Source organism: Triticum dicoccoides, chromosome 1B (genome assembly GCF_002162155.2).
Source record: "Triticum dicoccoides isolate Atlit2015 ecotype Zavitan chromosome 1B, WEW_v2.0, whole genome shotgun sequence".
NCBI classification, from domain to species: domain Eukaryota; kingdom Viridiplantae; phylum Streptophyta; class Magnoliopsida; order Poales; family Poaceae; genus Triticum; species Triticum dicoccoides.
The window spans coordinates 146426302-146441445 of record NC_041381.1 but is presented as its reverse complement, the minus strand read 5'-3'; the positions used below and the strand labels follow the sequence as shown (position 1 = coordinate 146441445).

General features: G+C 42.9%; 1 long non-coding RNA gene across 1 annotated transcript; it reads right to left on the bottom strand.

Annotated features, from left to right (window-relative positions):
• Positions 1 to 3908: 3908 nt before the first annotated feature.
• LOC119324115 lies at positions 3909 to 6033 on the bottom strand. The gene is made up of 3 exons (XR_005156776.1): positions 5871 to 6033; positions 5724 to 5795; positions 3909 to 5624 (listed from the first exon to the last, which is right to left on the bottom strand). It is a non-coding gene; the product is annotated as an uncharacterized LOC119324115 (long non-coding RNA).
• Positions 6034 to 15144: the final 9111 nt, after the last annotated feature.

Here is a 15144-nt window from a genome sequence, read left to right as displayed (position 1 = left end):
TGATTAGCCCAATGCACTCGGCTCTACAACGTGTGACTTCACCACGTTGGAGCGGGACTGTCGCCAGCGAGCTCTCTCACGGCTTGCAGCTGCATACGTCGCCGTCCTCGGCAGCTGCATACTCATGCAGTGTGTAGCGGCTAGATAAACTTGCAAAAACGCCTTGACTGGTTGCAGGTGAAGCCTTCAGCTCCGACGACAAGTGACAGCCTTGAGAAACTGGTGGTTCCGCTCAAGGATTTTCTTTTTCCAAAAGCGGGTTAAAAAGGGCTTCGATGCGCAGTCATCGTCATCTCACGCAATCTATGAAAGCAACACAACACAAGGGTGTTCTCAAATATAGACTAGCACTATTGTGTCGCGGCCCTTGTGTACCACATCATGGATCAGTTGAGAACTTGGAGGAGTGCTGGTGTTGTGTGTCTAGATAGTTTTTTTTTTTTGACAGAAAGACTGTAAGGGAACCCCCTACAGTATAATTGGTGCAACAACCTCAAATTGCAAGTACCATGCCTTGAACCTGGGTGGGTGGGAAGGCATCAACCCCTTCCAACCACTAGGCTATGCCTTAGTCTGCTGTCTAGATAGTTTTGTGAGGATTTAGGGCATGTTTGCTTCATATACTAAGTTTGTCAATATTTGCCATACTTTTTTTTTGTCACACGTCTTAGGTTAGGCGGTTGAAATAGGCGTCATACTTTGCCACATTTGAGGTAATCTTGCAGCACTTTTTTGAGTCAATGACATGTAGGGTCTGGTTTGCATAAAAGAAATACTGCCATAAATGTGACTGCAAACCAAACTGATGGCTAACTCGGTCAAACTTGCATCACTTATGACATGGCAAAATGTGGCAGCTTTATTTATGCAAATCAAACACTCTCTTACCTTTGGATGGTAGAGTTGTGATGTTGTCTGTTTCATTGTTTGTAGTGCCCACATGTTTTGTAGTAAATTGATCTTGTTGTCTTCTATAAAAATAAGGTAAGCTATTGGAGTACTCAAAAAAAAAATGGTGGGGACAGAGTGCGATATGTGAGTGTAAACCCTGTGAGCAGGGGGCCATCAAATAGTGCACAGTGTGGATCCATGACTTACAGACCTGTGAGATAGCGAAACGAGTTGTGGTGCTCGTATCAGGCCACATCGTCTTTAGTTATGGGTGTCACAATACTTCAGTTAATGGACAATCAAGAACGAAGCTCACAAGTCACAACAAGATCGAACGGCTCGCCTTCTACCGGAAGTGGTATTTACGTTGCCGTATCTTTTCACTTGCCGGTTTATTCACTTTCTATCATTACCAGCTATGCTATATAAGACAACCACTGAGTTGTATTAGATATGCTTAATATGTAGAACTTCCTAACAAATACAATCATACCCCCTACAGTTCCCAAACCCTAGTTTTCATGCACATACTTTCCTTTTTCTCTGAGATCTTCTAGAACCCTAGCTACCAAATCGATCTCGAATCTAGCAAAGGGCATGACAATTGGTATCATCGGCACAATTTTCCCTCAGCGACGTGTTATGCTTCCTCAGCTGCATACTCAAGCAGTGTGTAGCGGCTAGAGAAACTTGCAAAAGTGCCTTGACTTGTTGCAGGTGAAGGCTTCAGCTCCGACGACAAGTGAGAGCCTTTAGAACTGCTGGTTCGGCTCAAGGATTTCATTTTTCTTTCAAAGCGGGTTAAAAAGAGCTTCGACATGTGGTCATTGTCATCTCATGGAGTCTATGAAAGCATCGCAACACAAGGGTGTTCTCAAATATAGAGTAGCACTATTGTGTCGTGGCCCTTGTGTACCATATCATGGATCAGTTGAGGACTCGGAGGAGTGCTGGTGTCGTGAGCCTACATAGATTTGTGAGGATTTCGAGCATGTTTGCTTCATATATTAAGTTTGTCAATACTTGCCATACTTTTTTTGTCATACATGTCTTAGGTTCGGTGATTAAAATTGGCATCATACTTTGCCACATTTGAGGTAATCTTATAACACTTCTCTGAGTCAATCACATGTAGGGTCTAGTTTGCTTGAAAGAAATCTTGGCACAAGTGTAGCTACAAACAAGCAAGGGGCTAACTCGGCCAGACTTGCCTCACTTGTGGCGTGGCAAAAATGCGGCAAGCTCATTATGCCAAATCAAACATGGGGTGCCCACATGTTTTCTTGTAAATTGATCTTAGCGTTTTATAATAAAATAAGGTAAGCTATTGGAGTACTCAGAAAAAAGTATTGTGGGAACAGAGTGAGGTATTTGAGTGCAAACCTGTTGAAAGGCTCGAGATGGACCTACAGGGAGGTGAATAGGTACAATTACAAATTTTAATTGTTACTTAGCAATTTTAGGTAACAATGCGGAATATGAAAGTGAGCCTAACAATCGCAAGTATGATGCTAAGAGCTAAGCAAGGTAAACAAGTAACACAAGTATGTGAGTAAGCAAGCACAATATGATATAAGTAAAGACTAAGAGACAAGTAACCACAAGTACGAAGTTAGGGTTAGGGATAACCGCAACTCCGAGAGACGAGGATTATGCCGATGTTCACTTCCTTGGAGGGAAGCTATGTCACCGTTAGAGAGGTGGATGTTACTACGAAGGCATACCAACGCCACGAAGGCACACCCCATTCTCCCTTTGAGACAACACCACTAAGGCGTTTCTCAACCACTAGTGATAGACCTTGGGGTGGTCTCCAAACCCTCACAAACTTTCCGGGGGTAATCACAATGGTCGATTCCTCTCCGAATGACTCCTACCGCCTAAGAGTCTCCAACCTCCAAGAGTAACAAGATCAAGGTAACCGCTCAAAACTTTCTCAAATCACGAATTCCTTTGGTTGAGAGGAGGAGAGAGAGACGATCTATCTTTTGATTGGAACAACACTCAAGAATCCACACAAACGCTCTTGGGATCTAGGATTTGGTGGAAGCAAGAGAGAGTGAGAGAGAAAAGTGTTCTTGGAATCTTTTTACTGTGTCGGAAAACTCCCCCACGGGTGGGGAAGAGGATATTTATAGTCTGAGTGCAAATGTGGCCGTTGGAGGTCACTTATGCTGCACAGACACCAGACGTCCGAATAGAAAAGTTGGACCGGATGTCCGGCGTGCACCGGTTGTCCTTCACTTAGATAAAAAAAGAGATCTAGTTGTAAAGGTGAGGGAAGACGCACAAGGAGCAGACGTCCGGTGAACGGTCGTCCGGAAGGAACGGACTTTCATTAATTTCGGCTCTGTGAAGTGGCACTAGATGGTCGGTCACCACCGGACGTCTGGGAGCCGTCGTCCGAAGGGAACGGAAATCCGTAAAAAAAACTCTCTGTGACACGGCACCGGACATCCGAAGAGCACCGGACATCCAGAGAGCAAAGAGGCACCGGACGTCTGGAGACTGGACAGAAACAAAGGCCAAATGGCCAACTGAGATAGGAACACTTTCTAAGAGATTTTATTCTAGATTTTGAGCAAGTCTTTTGCGAAAACCAGTAATCCCCTCTTAATAGTGCGGGATCCCTATACTCAAATAAAAGTAAAACAGAGAAGGATCTAAAGCTTTGCATCTTGTTTCACCTTCCTTTGAGTATCTTGAATATGTAAGTTTTGAACCACACTAATATCCTCCGGAAACAAAAACCTGAGATGCACTTGACAGAATTGATTAGTTCCCTATATGTATGTTGTCAACAACTTATCAAAAGATTAAGGGCATTATTGCACTTTCAATCTCCCCCTTTTTGGTAGTTGATGACAACATACATATACCTCTCAAAAATACATAAACTTATGAAGCTTATGAGAGATTTGTAACAGAGCTCCCCCTTATTGTATGCATGGTGAAACTGAATATGGTCAAGAGCTCACATAGAACATTTCAAAGCATAGAATGACAACATACAAAGATAGCATCAATGTTAAGAACACATATATCACATCATAGAGGTTCAACTTAACATAAAATGATCCAACGAGCTCAACACAACATAGTGGTTCATCATACATAAATAACAAGCTCAACATGGTGGTTCATCATACATAAATAATAGAAAGGAAGATAAGTCTATGATAAATCTCCTTCCCCTTGGCATCAAGTACCCAAAAGGGGAAGGCACCACAGAAGCCACCACATCCTCAGAGATCATCACTGTCATCATCGTCGCCATGGGCACCACTGCCTCCTGCCTCGTCAAAGAAATCTGCCCATTCAGGACCAGAAGGGAAGCCAAATTAAGTCGGAAGGGGGAGCATCAGGAAGATGCTCATCCTCACTCACATCTGTGGCTCCGGAGGCTCTCAGACGAGCCTTCAGAGCATTCTTAGAAGAGACCATGCGAGTGAACACATCATGATTTTGAGAACATAGTGGAAGGAGAAGGCCTTCATCATGGCAGAATGGGCCTTCCTGAGAAAGCGAGCAATGCGTCCAAAAGACCCCGAGCTAGGGGGAATAGGGAGAGACTGTGCAGCAGACTGTCGTGCAGTTGAGGATTTCTTGGGAGCCCAATCATCCGCCATATGAGGTGGAATGACCAATCGCGGATGAACATGAGTCCGAGCAATGGGAAAAGGAGCAATACTCTCAATGAAATCCTGAAGAAAAGGAGCATGAGGAAAGGCCCACTTGTACTGAAGACTAGCAAGACGAATCTCATGCCACAAGATGTGAGGAATATTTATCTTGCCATTGGGATGCTCAAAGAGACAATACATGAGATCAATACAATACCCGTTGCAGGACCCTTTGTCACCCATCTTGGTATAGATGGTGCGGATGACACACTGATAGATAATGAAAGGAGATCGCTAAATAGATACTTGATTGAGATCCTTTTGCTTTTCCACTTCATCAAGCTCAGTAATAGGTTAGAGAAGAAAGCCACAAACCTCAATGTTTTTGGGAGCATGATTTGGGTCAGATTTATGAATTTTGAAACTAGTGTCAGGAAACCCAAGAGCTGCAACAAACTGAGCATAAGTGGCGGTGAGCTTGGTGTCAGAAGTCATCCAGGTGACGGTCTTGTCAGGACCAAAGAAACATGTGGCGTAAAACTGATGGATAGCAGCGAGATTGTAGTCATGGTGAAAAGCAAATGGAGCAGCAAGACAGAGGACTCAATGAGTTCAATGGCTCCCGGATATTTCACGGGATGAGAACGGATATGCTCTAAGTCAACATAGATATGAGTAGGCAGCCCCTTAGGAACAATGACCGTGGTGAAAATGTCTGCCTGAACATCGGTACGAAAACGAGAATCCATCGAATCATGCTCAGCAGAGAATTGGTCAACATCGCGACGAAATTTAAGGTAGGCAGATTTAGATACTAAAGGAAAATCCTTGATTTCGCGACCTAGAGATGAGGAGGCTCAAAAGAAATGCGGCGAGCATCACCGGGAGGCTGATTAGGAAGTGGAGGAGGCATGTAGGAGGGCTTCTGTGTTCCAGGCTTGGGAGCATTTGCCCGAACAGCAACATACTCAGCCCGTTCTTCGTATTCCATCTCCTCTTCGTAGTCAGATCCTTCAAGTGAAGAGGTGTCCTCATAGACAGGCTATTTCCCAGCCCGCTTGCACGGACGAAGATGCTCTTGCGAGTCATCCGAGCCAGCACCACAAGACGCTAAAAATCAACATGAAAAGGGGATACTCATTACCACAAGAAAACGAGAAATCGGTGAGATGAGAGACTATAGTGATAAGAGTAGGGCAATAAAATTACCGCGAGCTGACGAGCCCCCGGTATTTTTGTGAGCGGTGTGCTTGATCTTCGGCATGGTATGGACAGCCACACCTACAGAGGAGACCACCAGTGAGAAGGGGATCACCACAATGCGTAAGAACAAACTATGGGAGGAGACGGACGAACTTAGGAGGTACCGAGCCGAATCGAGGAGAGGGAGGAACAGATTGGCGGTGGATCCGTCCGGCTTCGCCTGACTCCAGCGATAGCGAGGCACCACGGCAGCGGCGCGGACGAAGCCGCCCCCAGGTGACGCGGCAGCGGACAGAGGAAGAGGATGGGGAAGGGGAGAAAGATAGGGTAACGGCCCGGTCAAACCCGTTCCCGTTTTTATATAGGACGCGGATTTTACGGACGACCGACAGATATCGGACATCCGATAGCTAACGAGTGTGCCATATACGTCAGGTAACGGACGACCGGAGATCCCCGTACGTCCGGGACGGGGCTTACCTGCGCCCCGTACGTGCGCCCCGTACGTGCGCCGCTGATCGCTGCCGCCCATCCCTGCCTCTCCTCGGCGTGGCTGTTTTTGGCAGCGAAAAAAAAACAAAATACCAATCCTAATATGCGTCTGTTCGGTCCAGCGAGGTCCTCTCGTATTCTTCACCTCGTTACTCCTCTCTATCTCTTTCCCGTCAGAGCTCGGACATGGAACAGAGCATGGAGGACGGAGGGGATGAAGCCGCCGCGATGTCCACCCCATGCCCCCTTACTTCAGGAGGCGACTTCTCTGTCGCCGGATTGCATCTTCTCCGGATGCTGGCCATGTTCTTCTCTCCTCAGGCGCGCAGTAGGTCAGGGGCAGCTCGAGAGCTCCGACCATGGAGAGGTGGATCTTGGGCGGGCGCAGCTGCCTGCAGAGACTGAGAAGCTCGAGCGCTCCAGCCCCGACCTGGAGGAGGTGGATGGTGGATGGGGCAGCTGCTTCGACTAGTGGAGCGCTGCAGCCCGTACATGGAGGCGGCGGATCCCGGGTGGCGCAGCAGCTCTGTACCGCCATGAGTGTGCCACACATAGGCGGAGGCAGCAGACCGGGACGCCGCATGCTCGTGGTGGAGAGCTCGTAAGGTGCCTTTGTTCGTTCACCAAGAGATTCAGCTCTACTACTTCCACAAGAGATACGACACAGCCACACAGGTAAATTTTCTTTTTTGCTTTGCTGGTCTTTTGATCTTTGATTTCTTGCTTGATTACTAGGAACATGAGTTATGGTTGTGGGCATAGAGATAATTTGGTTGCTATTCTATTCAATCGATGTTCAGTAACAAGTTCTAATGAAAAATAGTGTCAATTAAAATCGACTTCAGTGCATAGGGATAATTTGTTCGATATTCGATTCAATCCATGGCATCCCCACAAAAAATAAAATAAAAAATCCATAGCAAATAACAAGAAAACCAGTGTCATCTATGAAATTGATTAAATTGGCTTCAGTACATGGGATAGAACTTTTTATTTAACAATGGAGTGTCTTAACGAGCGAATGTGAGAAATTATGTTCTTGCGTGACCAATCCTATTGTCTTTCCACCTGCCGCAAGCACGCGGGGTGGTGATGGGGTAGGAAAGGTGAATCAAGCTGCCGCAAGCTATAGTGTTCATAACAAATTGATTAAGTTGGCTTCGGTTCATGGAAGATGACTTGATTTTGTCCTGTCATTAAAGTAGAGGCAGAGGGTCCAATGCTCTGTTGCTGCAATGCCGAGTTGTGCACTTGGAAATCGGTGCAGATGTGGTTGTTTGGATGACCCTATACAGAAAAGTAGCAAAGTTTAATCACGCAGAAGTTTCGAAATGATAATAAAACATGACAAAGTACAATGCTTCTACCATTAGTGTATTGTATTGTTGGAATCCTGCCACCATTCTTTGGTTCATTGGCATCGAGAATGTATTTCCATGTGATGAGTGCATTGAGGCACTTAGCAATGGGTTGTACTGCAACTGCGGTGCAACCATTTGATTTGTCATAAACTCCAAATGACCCTACAAAAATGATAGATTAAGGTCAATAAAATTAATTTTTCTGTGTGAACCAAGCAGGATAGTTTTATACCCTCGATGTGCTTTCAGGTTGTACTTGTAAAGAATCACTAGTCTTCTTCTGTTTTGTTTTTGCTATCTCTAAGCCACCAGTTGGTTGTGGTGGCATTGAGATTGTATTACCAAGTGATGGCTGCACTGAAGCATTTAGGAATGGGTTGTACTGTAATTGCGGCATACTCATTTGGTGTGTCATAACCTCCAAATTACCCTATAAAAAGTGATACATGAATTTCAGCAAAATTAATTTGTATGAAAAAAAGTGTGACAGTTTTATACCATTGATGTGCTTGTACGTTCTGCTTGTGAAGAATCGATTGTCTTCCTTTTCTTTTTTGTTTTTCCTTTCGCCAAGCGACCAGTGGGTTTTGCTGACATTGAGATTGTGTTACCAAGCGATTGCTGCATTGAAGCATTTAAGAATGGACTGTACTGCAATTGCAGTGCACCCATTTGATTTTGCATAAAATCCAAATACCCCTATAAAAAGCGATAGATAAATGTTAGTAGAACTATTTTTTCTATGTGAAACAAGTTGGATCGTGTTATACCGTTGATGCGCTTTGATGGTGTAGTTGTAAAGATTCATCGGTCTTCTTTTCCTGGTTTGTTTTTGCTTTCTCTAAACCCCCAGCGGGTTGTGTTGACATGATAATTGTATTAGCAAGTGTTGGGTGCATGGAAGCATTTAGGAATGGGTTGTACAGTAATTGCGGTGCGCCCATCTGATTTGCCATTAGCTCCAAATGACCCTATAAAAAGTGATGGATAAATGTGAGTAAAATTAAAATTTCTATGTGAAAAAGGTGGGACAGTTTCAGACCATTGATGTGCTTTGAGGTTGTACTGGTACATGATCATCTGTCTTCTTTTTCTTCTTTGTTATTGCTTTCTCCAATCCACCAATGGGTCTTGCTGATCCTCGTGTAGTCTTCTCCTTCTCCTTGATACCTCTTGGCTTGGCAAGCCCCTCGTTGTGTTTTGAAACTCTACTAGAGTCGATAAGCAGACCTGCAACTATAAACTAAAATGTAAGTCTTATACAAAACTCTATGCAATTAGTAGTACAATATATACCTTGCGAAACAGAGGAATTTCCCATATCAGGATCAGGATCAGGATCAGTTCTATTTTTCAAGTGTTTCTCCACAGCTTCTGCTAGCTGCTCTGCGCATTTCGCAACCATATCATATGTTTCGTCCGATTCAGAGGCACGAGCAGCTATTTTCACAAACATTCTGCACAACTCCTTGTAGTAGTTTGACATTTTTGCTTTTCGATCCTCATGTAGATTGCGATTGCTTGTTATCTCGAGAACTTTGGCGTCTATTGTCCACCTTTTCAAGATATATTGTTCAGGGATATGCTTGATATTATTGATATCAAGTACCTTTAAGCAATGACGGCACAAAATTCTAGCAAATTCAAACTTCTTGCAACTACAATTCACCCTTTCTTCATTTGGAGCAAATCTAACAACATGCTCACGTTTTGTGTCATGAAATTTTATCGTGTAAAACTTTTGGTCTGTATCACTATCATCACGAAGGAACGTGTCATAATTCAGGGTCAGAAGCACTTCCTCTTGAAACATCTTGAATATTGCTGGAGTATATGTAGTTACAGCTTGACTTAATATATAGCTACATTCCGCCTTCATCTTGGGAGTAGTTTGTGATGCCTTGAAGTCACACTTCACTTCTTCAAATCTTTTATCTGCAACAAGCCGTTCGAAATGCTCGAAAAAAGTAAGCATGTCATATTTAATACTGATGTAACGCTTCAGTTCATTGTTCATGCTTTCACTTCGTTGGGTAGTGCTCATGTGGGCAGAGAATGTATTTCTACCATACACTAGTGCCCATTGCTCCCTTTTCTCGAACAACCTTTGGAGCCATGTATTCTCACGTAGTCCATACTTATCAGGCATATCATTCCATGCACTTATAAATTCTTCTTCGTCCTCTATGTCATAGATACAATGCTGGAAATCACTATTGAACTTCTTATATTCTGGAACAACTCCAGCAAGGTGCTTGCAAGCATTTGATTCATATGCCACACACAAAGTCTATGGTGAGAGTGAGGTAGGACTTCACTGATTGCCTTGGCCATTGCTGCATCTTCATCGGTAAGAATTGTTTGTGGATGTTTCCCTGACATAACTTTTAGAAAAGTTCTAAAAAGCCAACCAAAACTTTCAGCAGTTTCATCATAAAGAAGTGCAGCACCAAACACAATAGTTTTCTTATGATTATTCACCCCAACAATCAAACCAAATGGACGCCCATCATTTAGTTTCCTATATGTGGTGTCAAAGCTTATAACATCACCGAAAGTTGCATAGTCTGATACCATTTTCGAGTCAGCCCAAAATATATTAGTTATCAAATCGTCCTCATCTACTTGAATTGAATAAAAAAACTTGACATCTTCTGCTACCTTCTTCTCCATATATTCTAACACTCCCCCTGTATCACCTTTCGCTGCTTGCACTGTTCTTTTTGAGTACAAACGATTTTTCATGTCTTGAGGGATAAAACCAAGGTTTTCTTGTCCACATGCTTCTTTGGCCATAAGATCAATAGTTGCTTTATTAGAAATGCCTACAGACTTTGCGACCTCTGCAGCCGCTATTTGTGCATCTGTCACTTTTCTGTGAGATCTCAAGTATTGGGCCATGGTTCCAGTAGCAAGAATGTGGTTATGTGTCTCCTCAAATTCGTAAACCTGATAAAATCCATTCCTAAGACTTATTTTCATATGTGCATTACATCCACATCGTGATTCAGGCCTACTATAACTGAATGTATCTTCTCTCTTATCTTCAGCACGAGTTCCTAATAATTTAAATTATTGTCTTAGTGCATCTAAAAATTATTATACTCCAAACAAATTACAAGTGGTCCATACCTTGACGAGAACAGAAAAATGTTCTCTGTTGTATTGTATTAGAGTTCTTTACTTTATGCTTACTACCTCTCCGGATGCTGAAACCCATAACTTCAGCATACTTGTTATAAAAGGAATAAGCCTCTTCATCAGATAAAATATTCATTCCAATCTTTGGTACCCTTTCATTAATACGATCTTTCGCATTGCTAGCTGCGGTTTCTTGCACATCCTGTATCAATTATATGATCTTTCATTAACAGATATTTAACAGATCTTTTCTTATACGATCTTTCATTAACATATGTTTAACAACCATGTTTATTTGCCATCAGGGAAAGGGAGGATATGAAGAAAAAAATCACTATGAAGATGAAAAGGAGGATATGAAGAATACAAGTGAGAATCTCACTGTTGGTGGTTCTGATCCATTATCATCATGGTTCCCATGACCACCCCCTGGAGAAGCCATCAGGGAAGGACAAGAAGATCCTTCGCTTCAATCTCTAGGTCGCTCCAGACTCAGAGACGTTGCATCTGCTTGACGCTGTTGATTGATGAATGATAAAGAGTCTCCTGATTGATGAATGATAAAGAGTCTCCTGATTGTTTCAGCAGGCTCTATTAATCTCTATATTTTCTGGTCCATTCTAATGCGATTTAGAGATAAGGATGTTGTTTTGGCGGGATTAAGAGATCTGATTGGGCAGGATTATTTCCCTCCATAGTTTTATTCAGTTTTGATGATCAGCAAGTATTACGGGTCTTTTTTTTGGGTAAAGCAAGTATTACGGGTTGATGTGTATTTGGAAGGATATTTTTGATTTTTTTTTGTGCGAGAAAAAACGGCCCCACGAGGGGAGGCAGGGATGGGCGGCAGCGATCAACAGCACACGGATGGGCGCATGTACGGGGCGCAGGTAAGCCCCGTCCGTACGTCCGAGAGCTGGGAGGACAGCTGCGGAACAATGAGAAAAAACTGCACAACCACCGGACATCCGAGAAGTGTCGGTCGACCGGTTGTTGTGGGTCACCGGACGTTCGACATATGTCAAAAATCCGGTGTCAAATGACACTGATGACAGGAGGACATACTGAAACATATATTTATATATATGATGAAACTCACATAGTGCATAGCTAGACACACAAATAGAGTTTTGATTTTAAAGAGGTGGCACATAGAGCACAAAGAACATGAACATATTACAAAGCATTTTGATGACCCACGAGAAACTACATAAGCTGCTCTAATCATTAGGCGGTGGCCTAGGCCACCATGTTTGAGTAACCGTGGTATGGTGCTACAAGAATAAGAACCTTGAGCCCATTTGCCATAACTCCATCATTGAAAGTACCATGATCACATAGTGATGTCATAGTGACTTTGAGAGTGTTTGGTTTATTTGTGCATCATATAGGGCGAGAGAACTCATGAGTTGAATGTCTCCCCCTAAATATATGCCTACATCAAGACAAGACATTAAGTAAATGCATGCATGGGTACTAGATTTCACATAATGTTGTCAAGCTCCAAGATACCAAGTTCACGCCTAAGTTGACGAAACCTTGCTTCATCCAATGGTTTGGTGAAAATATCTACAAGTTGCATATCTGTACCAACATGAGCAATATCAATGTCACCCTTTTCCACATGATCTCTCAAGAAATGATACCTAATATCAATGTGCTTGGTGCGAAGATGATCTTTGGGATTCTCAGCAATACTGATGGCACTTTCATTATTCACATAGAAGAGACACATGTCTATAGGTGATACCGTAATCCTTCAAAGTTTGCCTCCATAGTAATTGAGTTGCACAACAGGCGGTTGCAATGTTTCGACTTCGGCGGTGGAGAGGGCGACATAATTTTGCTTCTTTGAGGACCAACTTACCAAGGAGCGTCCAAGAAATTGACATGCACCGGAGGTGGACTTCTGTCCCACCTTTTCTCCATCCCAATCCGCATCCGTATACCCAATGAGATCAAACTTGGCATCATTGGGGTACCATAGACCCAACTTTGGGGTGTGAACAAGGCATCTAAGAATATGCTTAACCGCCTTATGATGACTTTCCCTAGAGGAATCTTGAAATCTCACACACATGCATACACTGAACATGATGTCTGGTCTAGATGCACAAAGATAAAGCAATGAACCAATCATAGAGCGGTAAATAGATGAGTCAAAAGGGATACCGTTTGTGTCTTCAGTGGTACAATTTTTGTTGGCATGGGTGTCTTGCATGGGCTAGCATTTGTCATGTCAAACTTCTCTAGAATATCCTTGAGATATTTTGTTTGAGATAAGAAAATTCCTTCTTGAAATTGTTGTATTTGAAATCCGAGAAAGAACTTCAAGTCCGCATTGAGTGACATTTCAAAGTTCTTGGTCATGGAAGCCGCAAACTTCTTGCACAAATGAATGTTAGGAGAACCAAAAATGATGTCGTCTACATAGATTTGGCATAAGATCAAATCACCCTTTTCCCTCTTAGTAAAAAGAGTGCGATCGATGACCCTTCTCACAAAACCATCATCTAGTAAAAACTTCTTAAGATGATCATACCAAGCACGAGGTGCTTGTTTGAGGCCATACAAAGCCTTGTCAAGTTTATACACATAGTCTTTGTGATCGAGATCAACGAACCCAGGTGGTTGTGATACATATACTTCTTCTTGTAGAGGACCGTTAAGGAAAGCACTCTTCACATCCATTTGATGTAATGTAAAACCATTGAAAGCGGCATAGGCAAGTAAGATGCGAATAGATTCAAGACGGGCAACGGGAGCAAAGGTCTCATCAAAGTCCAAACCTTCAACTTGTGAGTACCCTTGTGCCACTAACCTTGCCTTGTTACGGATGATTACACCATTCTCATCTTGCTTGTTCTTGAAAATCCATTTTGTTCCAATGACATTGTGTTCCGTAGTTGGCCTCTTGACTAATGATCACACGTGGTTGCGTTCAAAACTGTTCAACTCTTCTTGCATAGCAACAAGCCAATCATTGTCCATCAATGCATCTGTACCTTAAGTGGCTCAAAATTAGAGACAAACGAGAAGTGAGCACAAAAGTTTGTTAAATGTTTATGAGTGACTCTACCTTCAGATATGCCGGTAAGAATTTGATCAACATCAACATGACCGGCCACTTGGGGCATGATGGAGGTTAGGGTTTCATGAGGTTCAACTTCATGTCCATCATACACATCCTCAACATATGGATCATTAATGTGTGGTGGAAGATCTTCTTCTTCATATTGAATTTGTTGAGGTTCATCATCAATGATTGCACTTTCTTGTTCTTGCTCTTGGTGATGATCTTGCTCTTGAAGATGATCATGGTGAGGGACTTGATCTTCTTCTTGTACTTGAATTACGGGCATCGGTTGAGCAATAGGAGCTTGTGCTGGTATGGGTGTTGAAGTGGTTTGATGATGTGTGAAACTTCCATCTTCTTCATCATCATCATGAGGTTCTTGTTCCATTGGAAGAAGAGCACCAACACCCACGGTCAAAATATCTTGAGAAGAATCTTCTTCACCTACATCACTTAGATCAACTTGCTCCCCATGGGAGCCATTAAATTCATAAAACACCACGTCACAAGTTTCTACGGCACATCCATTGGATTTGTTGTAGACTCTATAGGCGTGAGAGTTTGATCCATAGCCAACAAATATGCCCTCAATTGTTTTGGATTGAAATTTTCCTAACCGTTCTCTTTTGTTGAGGATGAAACATTTGCACCCAAATACACGAAAGTACTTGACATTTGGCTTGTACCCAGTTAGAAGCTCATATGGAGTCTTTTCCAATATTGTGTGGAGGAAGAGCCGGTTTCATGCATGGCATGCGGTGTTGACAGCCTCGGCCCAAAAACTATATGGCGACTTGTATTCATCCAACATGGACCTTGCCATCTGCACAAGTGTACGGTTCTTCCTTTCGGCTACACCATTTTTTTGAGCAGTGTATGGTGCGGAATATTGATGCTCAATCCCTTCATCACTAAGAAATTCTTCCAAGGTATAGTTCTTGAACTCGGAGCCATTATCACTTCTTATTGCCAAGATTTCTTTGTCAAACTTATGTTGAGCTTGCTTGGCAAAATTAATGAAGGTGATATTCGTATCGTCCTTGGACTTGAGGAAAAACACCCATGTATATCTTGAGTAATCATCAACAATGACAAGTCCATACTTTTTCCCACCAAGACTATCCCATGAAGGAGTCTCAAAAAGATCCACATGAAGAAGCTCCAAAGGCCTTGAAGTAGATACAATATTCTTGGGTGGGTGCTTTGATTGATGTTGCTTCCCGACTATGCATGCACTACACACATGATCTTTCTCAAAAGAGACATTGGTTAGTCCAAGGATGTGATTACCCTTTAAGAGATCTTGAAGATTTCTCATGCCGACATGGGCTAGCCAGTGATGCCATAGCCACCCCTT